Source organism: Amia ocellicauda, chromosome 8 (assembly GCF_036373705.1).
Source record: "Amia ocellicauda isolate fAmiCal2 chromosome 8, fAmiCal2.hap1, whole genome shotgun sequence".
Classification (NCBI taxonomy): domain Eukaryota; kingdom Metazoa; phylum Chordata; class Actinopteri; order Amiiformes; family Amiidae; genus Amia; species Amia ocellicauda.
Genome location: NC_089857.1, coordinates 7,763,373 through 7,777,500, shown reverse-complemented (window position 1 = coordinate 7,777,500; position 14,128 = coordinate 7,763,373). Strand labels below are relative to the sequence as shown.

Below are 14,128 nucleotides of genomic sequence, written 5' to 3'. Positions count from 1 at the left end.
TGACACAATTACAGCAACACAAAAAGGAACTCCACCGGACAAAGTTCAGTGCTCACAAGGAGCCTCATTCAACTCACACGGTTCCATTCCCATTCATGCAAAGCACGAAAGTGTAAAACTTGGGAACATACTTGAGAGCAAAGATCACATTCAATCTCATTCAAGGCACGGATGTGAATGCAACGGGATGAAATTACTGAAATGATGCCTGCCCTCGAACTGTGATGATGGACTACCCGACTCGCCAATAATATTGGGTTCTGGTGTATTGAAATACAGGAGCTGCTGGATTTGTGTGTTTTCTTACCCCCTCACCATAGTTTGTCAAATGTTTAAACAACTGAACTTATATTCAAGGTTTGTTTCTCTTCATATGTTTTACTGGTTTACATTTGTCTCAGCAACCTGTTGAATGATTCTTCTGCTTTCAAAACAAAATGACAACAGGATGAATGCACACACTTGAAAATACAATACATGCAATGTTATGCATCATAGTGATGCAACCTCCTTTCAGTTTCATACTGCATGTCAATTGAAATCCTTACTGAAATGCACACCTTCTCAAGATTGCGCTTGACTGGCGTGTCAGGCACTCAATTACAGCTGTTTTATCAAGACAAATGTGTTCGTTTTGTAAAATATAGTTCCGGTCTGGTGTGGCACCCCAGCTAACGCACAACGTTGCCACAACGTTTCGTGTTAGCAGGGACTGTCTGCGGCGCGCTGGTGTGTCCCGGGCTTTAGAGTAGAGAGACAGTTCAACTGTAAGTATGAACGGCAGAAACGGATATTGCCTTCCCTTTAAGTAGAGCGTCAGGGACAGCCTCCCTGGCTTACGGCCATACTAGCCTGAATACGCCCGATCTCGTCCGATCTCGGAAGCTAAGCAGGCTCGGGCCTGGTCAGTACTTGGATGGGAGACCGCCTGGGAATACCAGGTGCTGTAAGCTTTTGCATCTTTTACACACCAGAGCGCGACAAATCACGAGTTTTAACTTTGGATACACGCAATTTCATCATTATTTCAGATTTGACTTCCCCAAATACACAGGCATACAATAGATCTTGTTCTCCAACGTAAACGGTCCCTAGTAAATAGGGTACATTCGTAAATAAATTGAGCATCATGGCTAGAAGTGACTAAATGTTGCCTAATCTTTCTCATCGAGAAATGACACAATTACAGCAACACAAAAAGGAACTCCACCGGACAAAGATCAGTGCTCACAAGGAGCCTCATTCAACACACACGGTTCCATTCCCATTCATGCAAAGCACGAAAGTGTAAAACTTGGGAACATACTTGAGAGCAAAGATCACATTCAATCTCATTCAAGGCACGGATGTGAATGCAACGGGATGAAATTACTGAAATGATGCCTGCCCTCGAACTGTGATGATGGACTACCCGACTCGCCAATAATATTGGGTTCTGGTGTATTGAAATACAGGAGCTGCTGGATTTGTGTGTTTTCTTACCCCCTCACCATAGTTTGTCAAATGTTTAAACAACTGAACTTATATTCAAGGTTTGTTTCTCTTCATATGTTTTACTGGTTTACATTTGTCTCAGCAACCTGTTGAATGATTCTTCTGCTTTCAAAACAAAATGACAACAGGATGAATGCACACACTTGAAAATACAATACATGCAATGTTATGCATCATAGTGATGCAACCTCCTTTCAGTTTCATACTGCATGTCAATTGAAATCCTTACTGAAATGCACACCTTCTCAAGATTGCGCTTGACTGGCGTGTCAGGCACTCAATTACAGCTGTATTATCAAGACAATATGTTCGTTTTGTAATATATAGTTCCGGTCTGGTGTGGCACCCCAGCTAACGCACAACGTTGCCACAACGTTTCGTGTTAGCAGGGACTGTCTGCGGCGCGCTGGTGTGTCCCGGACTTTAGAGTAGAGAGAGAGTTCAACTGCAAGTATGAGCGGCAGAAACGGATATTGCCTTCCCTTTAAGTAGAGCGTCAGGGACAGCCTCCCTGGCTTACGGCCATACTAGCCTGAATACGCCCGATCTCGTCCGATCTCGGAAGCTAAGCAGGCTCGGGCCTGGTCAGTACTTGGATGGGAGACCGCCTGGGAATACCAGGTGCTGTAAGCTTTTGCATCTTTTACACACCAGAGGGCGACAAATCACGAGTTTTAACTTTGGATACACGCAATTTCATCATTATTTCAGATTTGACTTCCCCAAATACACAGGCATACAATAGATCTTGTTCTCCAACGTAAACGGTCCCTAGTAACTAGGGTACATTCGTAAATAAATTGAGCATCATGGCTAGAAGTGACTAAATGTTGCCTAATCTTTCTCATCGAGAAATGACACAATTACAGCAACACAAAAAGGAACTCCACCGGACAAAGTTCAGTGCTCACAAGGAGCCTCATTCAACACACACGGTTCCATTCCCATTCATGCAAAGCACGAAAGTGTAAAACTTGGGAACATACTTGAGAGCAAAGATCACATTCAATCTCATTCAAGGCACGGATGTGAATGCAACGGGATGAAATTACTGAAATGATGCCTGCCCTCGAACTGTGATGATGGACTACCCGACTCGCCAATAATATTGGGTTCTGGTGTATTGAAATACAGGAGCTGCTGGATTTGTGTGTTTTCTTACCCCCTCACCATAGTTTGTCAAATGTTTAAACAACTGAACTTATATTCAAGGTTTGTTTCTCTTCATATGTTTTACTGGTTTACATTTGTCTCAGCAACCTGTTGAATGATTCTTCTGCTTTCAAAACAAAATGACAACAGGATGAATGCACACACTTGAAAATACAATACATGCAATGTTATGCATCATAGTGATGCAACCTCCTTTCAGTCTCATACTGCATGTCAATAGAAATCCTTACTGAAATGCACACCTTCTCAAGATTGCGCTTGACTGGCGTGTCAGGCACTCAATTACAGCTGTTTTATCAAGAGAATGTGTTCGTTTTGTAATATATAGTTCCGGTCTGGTGTGGCACCCCAGCTAACGCACAACGTTGCCACAATGTTGCCACAACGTGGCGTGTTAGCAGGGACTGTCTGCGGCGCGCTGGTGTGTCCCGGGCTTTAGAGTAGAGAGACAGTTCAACTGTAAGTATGAGCGGCAGAAACGGATATTGCCTTCCCTTTAAGTAGAGCGTCAGGGACAGCCTCCCTGGCTTACGGCCATACTAGCCTGAATACGCCCGATCTCGGAAGCTAAGCAGGCTCGGGCCTGGTCAGTACTTGGATGGGAGACCGCCTGGGAATACCAGGTGCTGTAAGCTTTTGCATCTTTTACACACCAGAGGGCGACAAATCACGAGTTTTAACTTTGGATACACGCAATTTCATCATTATTTCAGATTTGACTTCCCCAAATACACAGGCATACAATAGATCTTGTTCTCCAACGTAAACGGTCCCTAGTAACTAGGGTACATTCGTAAATAAATTGAGCATCATGGCTAGAAGTGACTAAATGTTGCCTAATCTTTCTCATCGAGAAATGACACAATTACAGCAACACAAAAAGGAACTCCACCGGACAAAGTTCAGTGCTCACAAGGAGCCTCATTCAACACACACGGTTCCATTCCCATTCATGCAAAGCACGAAAGTGTAAAACTTGGGAACATACTTGAGAGCAAAGATCACATTCAATCTCATTCAAGGCACGGATGTGAATGCAACGGGATGAAATTACTGAAATGATGCCTGCCCTCGAACTGTGATGATGGACTACCCGACTCGCCAATAATATTGGGTTCTGGTGTATTGAAATACAGGAGCTGCTGGATTTGTGTGTTTTCTTACCCCCTCACCATAGTTTGTCAAATGTTTAAACAACTGAACTTATATTCAAGGTTTGTTTCTCTTCATATGTTTTACTGGTTTACATTTGTCTCAGCAACCTGTTGAATGATTCTTCTGCTTTCAAAACAAAATGACAACAGGATGAATGCACACACTTGAAAATACAATACATGCAATGTTATGCATCATAGTGATGCAACCTCCTTTCAGTTTCATACTGCATGTCAATAGAAATCCTTACTGAAATGCACACCTTCTCAAGATTGCGCTTGACTGGCGTGTCAGGCACTCAATTACAGCTGTTTTATCAAGAGAATGTGTTCGTTTTGTAATATATAGTTCCGGTCTGGTGTGGCACCCCAGCTAACGCACAACGTTGCCACAATGTTGCCACAACGTGGCGTGTTAGCAGGGACTGTCTGCGGCGCGCTGGTGTGTCCCGGGCTTTAGAGTAGAGAGACAGTTCAACTGTAAGTATGAATGGCAGAAACGGATATTGCCTTCCCTTTAAGTAGAGCGTCAGGGACAGCCTCCCTGGCTTACGGCCATACTAGCCTGAATACGCCCGATCTCGTCCGATCTCGGAAGCTAAGCAGGCTCGGGCCTGGTCAGTACTTGGATGGGAGACCGCCTGGGAATACCAGGTGCTGTAAGCTTTTGCATCTTTTACACACCAGAGGGCGACAAATCACGAGTTTTAACTTTGGATACACGCAATTTCATCATTATTTCAGATTTGACTTCCCCAAATACACAGGCATACAATAGATCTTGTTCTCCAACGTAAACGGTCCCTAGTAACTAGGGTACATTCGTAAATAAATTGAGCATCATGGCTAGAAGTGACTAAATGTTGCCTAATCTTTCTCATCGAGAAATGACACAATTACAGCAACACAAAAAGGAACTCCACCGGACAAAGATCAGTGCTCACAAGGAGCCTCATTCAACACACACGGTTCCATTCCCATTCATGCAAAGCACGAAAGTGTAAAACTTGGGAACATACTTGAGAGCAAAGATCACATTCAATCTCATTCAAGGCACGGATGTGAATGCAACGGGATGAAATTACTGAAAAGATGCCTGCCCTCGAACTGTGATGATGGACTACCCGACTCGCCAATAATATTGGGTTCTGGTGTATTGAAATACAGGAGCTGCTCGATTTGTGTGTTTTCTTACCCCCTCACCATAGTTTGTCAAATGTTTAAACAACTGAACTTATATTCAAGGTTTGTTTCTCTTCATATGTTTTACTGGTTTACATTTGTCTCAGCAACCTGTTGAATGATTCTTCTGCTTTCAAAACAAAATGACAACAGGATGAATGCACACACTTGAAAATACAATACATGCAATGTTATGCATCATAGTGATGCAACCTCCTTTCAGTTTCATACTGCATGTCAATTGAAATCCTTACTGAAATGCACACCTTCTCAAGATTGCGCTTGACTGGCATGTCAGGCACTCAATTACAGCTGTATTATCAAGACAATGTGTTCGTTTTGTAAAATATAGTTCCGGTCTGGTGTGGCACCCCAGCTAACGCACAACGTTGCCACAATGTTGCCACAACGTGGCGTCTTAGCAGGGACTGTCTGCGGCGCGCTGGTGTGTCCCGGGCTTTAGAGTAGAGAGACAGTTCAACTGTAAGTATGAACGGCAGAAACGGATATTGCCTTCCCTTTAAGTAGAGCGTCAGGGACAGCATTCCTGGCTTACGGCCATACTAGCCTGAATACGCCCGATCTCGTCCGATCTCGGAAGCTAAGCAGGCTCGGGCCTGGTCAGTACTTGCATGGGAGACCGCCTGGGAATACCAGGTGCTGTAAGCTTTTGCATCTTTTACACACCAGAGGGCGACAAATCACGAGTTTTAACTTTGGATACACGCAATTTCATCATTATTTCAGATTTGACTTCCCCAAATACACAGGCATACAATAGATCTTGTTCTCCAACGTAAACGGTCCCTAGTAACTAGGGTACATTCGTAAATAAATTGAGCATCATGGCTAGAAGTTACTAAATGTTGCCTAATCTTTCTCATCGAGAAATGACACAATTACAGCAACACAAAAAGGAACTCCACCGGACAAAGTTCAGTGCTCACAAGGAGCCTCATTCAACACACACGGTTCCATTCCCATTCATGCAAAGCACGAAAGTGTAAAACTTGGGAACATACTTGAGAGCAAAGATCACATTCAATCTCATTCAAGGCACGGATGTGAATGCAACGGGATGAAATTACTGAAATGATGCCTGCCCTCGAACTGTGATGATGGACTACCCGACTCGCCAATAATATTGGGTTCTGGTGTATTGAAATACAGGAGCTGCTGGATTTGTGTGTTTTCTTACCCCCTCACCATAGTTTGTCAAATGTTTAAACAACTGAACTTATATTCAAGGTTTGTTTCTCTTCATATGTTTTACTGGTTTACATTTGTCTCAGCAACCTGTTGAATGATTCTTCTGCTTTCAAAACAAAATGACAACAGGATGAATGCACACACTTGAAAATACAATACATGCAATGTTATGCATCATAGTGATGCAACCTCCTTTCAGTTTCATACTGTATGTCAATTGAAATCCTTATTGAAATGCACACCTTCTCAAGATTGAGCTTGACTGGCGTGTCAGGCACTCAATTACAGCTGTATTATCAAGACAATGTGTTCGTTTTGTAATATATAGTTCCGGTCTGGTGTGGCACCCCAGCTAACGCACAACGTTGCCACAATGTTGCCACAACGTGGCGTGTTAGCAGGGACTGTCTGCGGCGCGCTGGTGTGTCCCGGGCTTTAGAGTAGAGAGACAGTTCAACTGTAAGTATGAACGGCAGAAACGGATATTGCCTTCCCTTTAAGTAGAGCGTCAGGGACAGCCTCCCTGGCTTACGGCCATACTAGCCTGAATACGCCCGATCTCGTCCGATCTCGGAAGCTAAGCAGGCTCGGGCCTGGTCAGTACTTGGATGGGAGACCGCCTGGGAATACCAGGTGCTGTAAGCTTTTGCATCTTTTACACACCAGAGCGCGACAAATCACGAGTTTTAACTTTGGATACACGCAATTTCATCATTATTTCAGATTTGACTTCCCCAAATACACAGGCATACAATAGATCTTGTTCTCCAACGTAAACGGTCCCTAGTAAATAGGGTACATTCGTAAATAAATTGAGCATCATGGCTAGAAGTGACTAAATGTTGCCTAATCTTTCTCTTCGAGAAATGACACAATTACAGCAACACAAAAAGGAACTCCACCGGACAAAGATCAGTGCTCACAAGGAGCCTCATTCAACACACACGGTTCCATTCCCATTCATGCAAAGCACGAAAGTGTAAAACTTGGGAACATACTTGAGAGCAAAGATCACATTCAATCTCATTCAAGGCACGGATGTGAATGCAACGGGATGAAATTACTGAAATGATGCCTGCCCTCGAACTGTGATGATGGACTACCCGACTCGCCAATAATATTGGGTTCTGGTGTATTGAAATACAGGAGCTGCTGGATTTGTGTGTTTTCTTACCCCCTCACCATAGTTTGTCAAATGTTTAAACAACTGAACTTATATTCAAGGTTTGTTTCTCTTCATATGTTTTACTGGTTTACATTTGTCTCAGCAACCTGTTGAATGATTCTTCTGCTTTCAAAACAAAATGACAACAGGATGAATGCACACACTTGAAAATACAATACATGCAATGTTATGCATCATAGTGATGCAACCTCCTTTCAGTTTCATACTGCATGTCAATTGAAATCCTTACTGAAATGCACACCTTCTCAAGATTGCGCTTGACTGGCGTGTCAGGCACTCAATTACAGCTGTTTTATCAAGAGAATGTGTTCGTTTTGTAATATATAGTTCCGGTCTGGTGTGGCACCCCAGCTAACGCACAACGTTGCCACAATGTTGCCACAACGTGGCGTGTTAGCAGGGACTGTCTGCGGCTGCGCTGGTGTGTCCCGGGCTTTAGAGTAGAGAGACAGTTCAACTGTAAGTATGAACGGCAGAAACGGATATTGCCTTCCCTTTAAGTAGAACGTCAGGGACAGCCTCCCCGGCTTGCGGCCATACTAGCCTGAATACGCCAGATCTCGTCCGATCTCGGAAGCTAAGCAGGCTCGGGCCTGGTCAGTACTTGGATGGGAGACCGCCTGGGAATACCAGGTGCTGTAAGCTTTTGCATCTTTTACACACCAGAGGGCGACAAATCACGAGTTTTAACTTTAAATACACGCAATTTCATCATTATTTCAGATTTGACTTCCCCAAATACACAGGCATACAATAGATCTTGTTCTCCAACGTAAACGGTCCCTAGTAACTAGGGTACATTCGTAAATAAATTGAGCATCATGGCTAGAAGTGACTAAATGTTGCCTAATCTTTCTCATCGAGAAATGACACAATTACAGCAACACAAAAAGGAACTCCACCGGACAAAGATCAGTGCTCACAAGGAGCCTCATTCAACACACACGGTTCCATTCCCATTCATGCAAAGCACGAAAGTGTAAAACTTGGGAACATACTTGAGAGCAAAGATCACATTCAATCTCATTCAAGGCACGGATGTGAATGCAACGGGATGAAATTACTGAAAAGATGCCTGCCCTCGAACTGTGATGATGGACTACCCGACTCGCCAATAATATTGGGTTCTGGTGTATTGAAATACAGGAGCTGCTCGATTTGTGTGTTTTCTTACCCCCTCACCATAGTTTGTCAAATGTTTAAACAACTGAACTTATATTCAAGGTTTGTTTCTCTTCATATGTTTTACTGGTTTACATTTGTCTCAGCAACCTGTTGAATGATTCTTCTGCTTTCAAAACAAAATGACAACAGGATGAATGCACACACTTGAAAATACAATACATGCAATGTTATGCATCATAGTGATGCAACCTCCTTTCAGTTTCATACTGCATGTCAATTGAAATCCTTACTGAAATGCACACCTTCTCAAGATTGCGCTTGACTGGCATGTCAGGCACTCAATTACAGCTGTATTATCAAGACAATGTGTTCGTTTTGTAAAATATAGTTCCGGTCTGGTGTGGCACCCCAGCTAACGCACAACGTTGCCACAATGTTGCCACAACGTGGCGTCTTAGCAGGGACTGTCTGCGGCGCGCTGGTGTGTCCCGGGCTTTAGAGTAGAGAGACAGTTCAACTGTAAGTATGAACGGCAGAAACGGATATTGCCTTCCCTTTAAGTAGAGCGTCAGGGACAGCATTCCTGGCTTACGGCCATACTAGCCTGAATACGCCCGATCTCGTCCGATCTCGGAAGCTAAGCAGGCTCGGGCCTGGTCAGTACTTGCATGGGAGACCGCCTGGGAATACCAGGTGCTGTAAGCTTTTGCATCTTTTACACACCAGAGGGCGACAAATCACGAGTTTTAACTTTGGATACACGCAATTTCATCATTATTTCAGATTTGACTTCCCCAAATACACAGGCATACAATAGATCTTGTTCTCCAACGTAAACGGTCCCTAGTAACTAGGGTACATTCGTAAATAAATTGAGCATCATGGCTAGAAGTTACTAAATGTTGCCTAATCTTTCTCATCGAGAAATGACACAATTACAGCAACACAAAAAGGAACTCCACCGGACAAAGTTCAGTGCTCACAAGGAGCCTCATTCAACACACACGGTTCCATTCCCATTCATGCAAAGCACGAAAGTGTAAAACTTGGGAACATACTTGAGAGCAAAGATCACATTCAATCTCATTCAAGGCACGGATGTGAATGCAACGGGATGAAATTACTGAAATGATGCCTGCCCTCGAACTGTGATGATGGACTACCCGACTCGCCAATAATATTGGGTTCTGGTGTATTGAAATACAGGAGCTGCTGGATTTGTGTGTTTTCTTACCCCCTCACCATAGTTTGTCAAATGTTTAAACAACTGAACTTATATTCAAGGTTTGTTTCTCTTCATATGTTTTACTGGTTTACATTTGTCTCAGCAACCTGTTGAATGATTCTTCTGCTTTCAAAACAAAATGACAACAGGATGAATGCACACACTTGAAAATACAATACATGCAATGTTATGCATCATAGTGATGCAACCTCCTTTCAGTTTCATACTGCATGTCAATTGAAATCCTTACTGAAATGCACACCTTCTCAAGATTGCGCTTGACTGGCATGTCAGGCACTCAATTACAGCTGTATTATCAAGACAATGTGTTCGTTTTGTAAAATATAGTTCCGGTCTGGTGTGGCACCCCAGCTAACGCACAACGTTGCCACAATGTTGCCACAACGTGGCGTCTTAGCAGGGACTGTCTGCGGCGCGCTGGTGTGTCCCGGGCTTTAGAGTAGAGAGACAGTTCAACTGTAAGTATGAACGGCAGAAACGGATATTGCCTTCCCTTTAAGTAGAGCGTCAGGGACAGCATTCCTGGCTTACGGCCATACTAGCCTGAATACGCCCGATCTCGTCCGATCTCGAAAGCTAAGCAGGCTCGGGCCTGGTCAGTACTTGCATGGGAGACCGCCTGGGAATACCAGGTGCTGTAAGCTTTTGCATCTTTTACACACCAGAGGGCGACAAATCACGAGTTTTAACTTTGGATACACGCAATTTCATCATTATTTCAGATTTGACTTCCCCAAATACACAGGCATACAATAGATCTTGTTCTCCAACGTAAACGGTCCCTAGTAACTAGGGTACATTCGTAAATAAATTGAGCATCATGGCTAGAAGTTACTAAATGTTGCCTAATCTTTCTCATCGAGAAATGACACAATTACAGCAACACAAAAAGGAACTCCACCGGACAAAGTTCAGTGCTCACAAGGAGCCTCATTCAACACACACGGTTCCATTCCCATTCATGCAAAGCACGAAAGTGTAAAACTTGGGAACATACTTGAGAGCAAAGATCACATTCAATCTCATTCAAGGCACGGATGTGAATGCAACGGGATGAAATTACTGAAATGATGCCTGCCCTCGAACTGTGATGATGGACTACCCGACTCGCCAATAATATTGGGTTCTGGTGTATTGAAATACAGGAGCTGCTGGATTTGTGTGTTTTCTTACCCCCTCACCATAGTTTGTCAAATGTTTAAACAACTGAACTTATATTCAAGGTTTGTTTCTCTTCATATGTTTTACTGGTTTACATTTGTCTCAGCAACCTGTTGAATGATTCTTCTGCTTTCAAAACAAAATGACAACAGGATGAATGCACACACTTGAAAATACAATACATGCAATGTTATGCATCATAGTGATGCAACCTCCTTTCAGTTTCATACTGTATGTCAATTGAAATCCTTATTGAAATGCACACCTTCTCAAGATTGAGCTTGACTGGCGTGTCAGGCACTCAATTACAGCTGTATTATCAAGACAATGTGTTCGTTTTGTAATATATAGTTCCGGTCTGGTGTGGCACCCCAGCTAACGCACAACGTTGCCACAATGTTGCCACAACGTGGCGTGTTAGCAGGGACTGTCTGCGGCGCGCTGGTGTGTCCCGGGCTTTAGAGTAGAGAGACAGTTCAACTGTAAGTATGAACGGCAGAAACGGATATTGCCTTCCCTTTAAGTAGAGCGTCAGGGACAGCCTCCCTGGCTTACGGCCATACTAGCCTGAATACGCCCGATCTCGTCCGATCTCGGAAGCTAAGCAGGCTCGGGCCTGGTCAGTACTTGGATGGGAGACCGCCTGGGAATACCAGGTGCTGTAAGCTTTTGCATCTTTTACACACCAGAGCGCGACAAATCACGAGTTTTAACTTTGGATACACGCAATTTCATCATTATTTCAGATTTGACTTCCCCAAATACACAGGCATACAATAGATCTTGTTCTCCAACGTAAACGGTCCCTAGTAAATAGGGTACATTCGTAAATAAATTGAGCATCATGGCTAGAAGTGACTAAATGTTGCCTAATCTTTCTCTTCGAGAAATGACACAATTACAGCAACACAAAAAGGAACTCCACCGGACAAAGATCAGTGCTCACAAGGAGCCTCATTCAACACACACGGTTCCATTCCCATTCATGCAAAGCACGAAAGTGTAAAACTTGGGAACATACTTGAGAGCAAAGATCACATTCAATCTCATTCAAGGCACGGATGTGAATGCAACGGGATGAAATTACTGAAATGATGCCTGCCCTCGAACTGTGATGATGGACTACCCGACTCGCCAATAATATTGGGTTCTGGTGTATTGAAATACAGGAGCTGCTGGATTTGTGTGTTTTCTTACCCCCTCACCATAGTTTGTCAAATGTTTAAACAACTGAACTTATATTCAAGGTTTGTTTCTCTTCATATGTTTTACTGGTTTACATTTGTCTCAGCAACCTGTTGAATGATTCTTCTGCTTTCAAAACAAAATGACAACAGGATGAATGCACACACTTGAAAATACAATACATGCAATGTTATGCATCATAGTGATGCAACCTCCTTTCAGTTTCATACTGCATGTCAATTGAAATCCTTACTGAAATGCACACCTTCTCAAGATTGCGCTTGACTGGCGTGTCAGGCACTCAATTACAGCTGTTTTATCAAGAGAATGTGTTCGTTTTGTAATATATAGTTCCGGTCTGGTGTGGCACCCCAGCTAACGCACAACGTTGCCACAATGTTGCCACAACGTGGCGTGTTAGCAGGGACTGTCTGCGGCTGCGCTGGTGTGTCCCGGGCTTTAGAGTAGAGAGACAGTTCAACTGTAAGTATGAACGGCAGAAACGGATATTGCCTTCCCTTTAAGTAGAACGTCAGGGACAGCCTCCCCGGCTTGCGGCCATACTAGCCTGAATACGCCAGATCTCGTCCGATCTCGGAAGCTAAGCAGGCTCGGGCCTGGTCAGTACTTGGATGGGAGACCGCCTGGGAATACCAGGTGCTGTAAGCTTTTGCATCTTTTACACACCAGAGGGCGACAAATCACGAGTTTTAACTTTGGATACAAGCAATTTCATCATTATTTCAGATTTGACTTCCCCAAATACACAGGCATACAATAGATCTTGTTCTCCAACGTAAACGGTCCCTAGTAACTAGGGTACATTCGTAAATAAATTGAGCATCATGGCTAGAAGTGACTAAATGTTGCCTAATCTTTCTCATCGAGAAATGACACAATTACAGCAACACAAAAAGGAACTCCACCGGACAAAGTTCAGTGCTCACAAGGAGCTTCATTCAACACACACGGTTCCATTCCCATTCATGCAAAGCACGAAAGTGTAAAACTTGGGAACATACTTGAGAGCAATGATCACATACAATCTCATTCAAGGCACGGATGTGAATGCAACGGGATGAAATTACTGAAATGATGCCTGCCCTCGAACTGTGATGATGGACTACCCGACTCGCCAATAATATTGGGTTCTGGTGTATTGAAATACAGGAGCTGCTGGATTTGTGTGTTTTCTTACCCCCTCACCATAGTTTGTCAAATGTTTAAACAACTGAACTTATATTCAAGGTTTGTTTCTCTTCATATGTTTTACTGGTTTACATTTGTCTCAGCAACCTGTTGAATGATTCTTCTGCTTTCAAAACAAAATGACAACAGGATGAATGCACACACTTGAAAATACAATACATGCAATGTTATGCATCATAGTGATGCAACCTCCTTTCAGTTTCATACTGCATGTCAATTGAAATCCTTACTGAAATGCACACCTTATCAAGATTGCGCTTGACTGGCGTGTCAGGCACTCAATTACAGCTGTTTTATCAAGACAATGTGTTCGTTTTGTAATATATAGTTCCGGTCTGGTGTGGCACCCCAACTAACGCACAACGTTGCCACAACGTTGCCTCAACGTGGCGTGTTAGCAGGGACTGTCTGCGGCGCGCTGGTGTGTCCCGGGCTTTAGAGTAGAGAGACAGTTCAACTGTAAGTATGATCGGCAGAAACGGATATTGCCTTCCCTTTAAGTAGAGCGTCAGGGACAGCCTCCCTGGCTTACGGCCATACTAGCCTGAATACGCCCGATCTCGACCGATCTCGGAAGCCAGGCAGCCTCGGGCCTGGTCAGTACTTGGATGGGAGACCGCCTGGGAATACCAGGTGCTGTAAGCTTTTGCACCTTTTACACACCAGAGGGCGACAAATCACGAGTTTTAACTTTGGATACACACAATTTCATCATTATTTCAGATTTTACTTCCCCAAATACACAGGCATACAATAGATCTTGATCTCCAACGTAAACGGTCCCTAGTAACTAGGGTACATTCG

General features: G+C 43.6%; 11 non-coding genes and 1 pseudogene across 11 annotated transcripts; all 12 read left to right on the top strand.

Annotated features, from left to right (window-relative positions):
• The first annotated feature begins 834 nt into the window (after window positions 1–834).
• Window positions 835–953, top strand: LOC136757296 (5S ribosomal RNA). The gene has a single exon (XR_010819331.1). It is a non-coding gene; the product is annotated as a 5S ribosomal RNA (ribosomal RNA).
• A 1,055-nt stretch (window positions 954–2,008) lies between these two features.
• Window positions 2,009–2,127, top strand: LOC136757285 (5S ribosomal RNA). The gene has a single exon (XR_010819320.1). It is a non-coding gene; the product is annotated as a 5S ribosomal RNA (ribosomal RNA).
• A 1,066-nt stretch (window positions 2,128–3,193) lies between these two features.
• Window positions 3,194–3,302, top strand: LOC136757586 (uncharacterized; annotated as a pseudogene).
• Window positions 3,303–4,368: 1,066 nt separating this feature from the next.
• LOC136757274 (5S ribosomal RNA) lies at window positions 4,369–4,487 on the top strand. The gene has a single exon (XR_010819309.1). It is a non-coding gene; the product is annotated as a 5S ribosomal RNA (ribosomal RNA).
• A 1,066-nt stretch (window positions 4,488–5,553) lies between these two features.
• Window positions 5,554–5,672, top strand: LOC136756264 (5S ribosomal RNA). The gene has a single exon (XR_010818360.1). It is a non-coding gene; the product is annotated as a 5S ribosomal RNA (ribosomal RNA).
• A 1,066-nt stretch (window positions 5,673–6,738) lies between these two features.
• LOC136757261 (5S ribosomal RNA) lies at window positions 6,739–6,857 on the top strand. Its single transcript, XR_010819297.1, has one exon. It is a non-coding gene; the product is annotated as a 5S ribosomal RNA (ribosomal RNA).
• A 1,067-nt stretch (window positions 6,858–7,924) lies between these two features.
• On the top strand, window positions 7,925–8,043 carry LOC136757031 (5S ribosomal RNA). Its single transcript, XR_010819079.1, has one exon. It is a non-coding gene; the product is annotated as a 5S ribosomal RNA (ribosomal RNA).
• Window positions 8,044–9,109: 1,066 nt separating this feature from the next.
• On the top strand, window positions 9,110–9,228 carry LOC136756263 (5S ribosomal RNA). The gene has a single exon (XR_010818359.1). It is a non-coding gene; the product is annotated as a 5S ribosomal RNA (ribosomal RNA).
• A 1,066-nt stretch (window positions 9,229–10,294) lies between these two features.
• LOC136756970 (5S ribosomal RNA) lies at window positions 10,295–10,413 on the top strand. Its single transcript, XR_010819019.1, has one exon. It is a non-coding gene; the product is annotated as a 5S ribosomal RNA (ribosomal RNA).
• Window positions 10,414–11,479: 1,066 nt separating this feature from the next.
• On the top strand, window positions 11,480–11,598 carry LOC136757249 (5S ribosomal RNA). Its single transcript, XR_010819286.1, has one exon. It is a non-coding gene; the product is annotated as a 5S ribosomal RNA (ribosomal RNA).
• A 1,067-nt stretch (window positions 11,599–12,665) lies between these two features.
• On the top strand, window positions 12,666–12,784 carry LOC136757029 (5S ribosomal RNA). The gene has a single exon (XR_010819078.1). It is a non-coding gene; the product is annotated as a 5S ribosomal RNA (ribosomal RNA).
• Window positions 12,785–13,850: 1,066 nt separating this feature from the next.
• On the top strand, window positions 13,851–13,969 carry LOC136757565 (5S ribosomal RNA). Its single transcript, XR_010819556.1, has one exon. It is a non-coding gene; the product is annotated as a 5S ribosomal RNA (ribosomal RNA).
• Window positions 13,970–14,128: the final 159 nt, after the last annotated feature.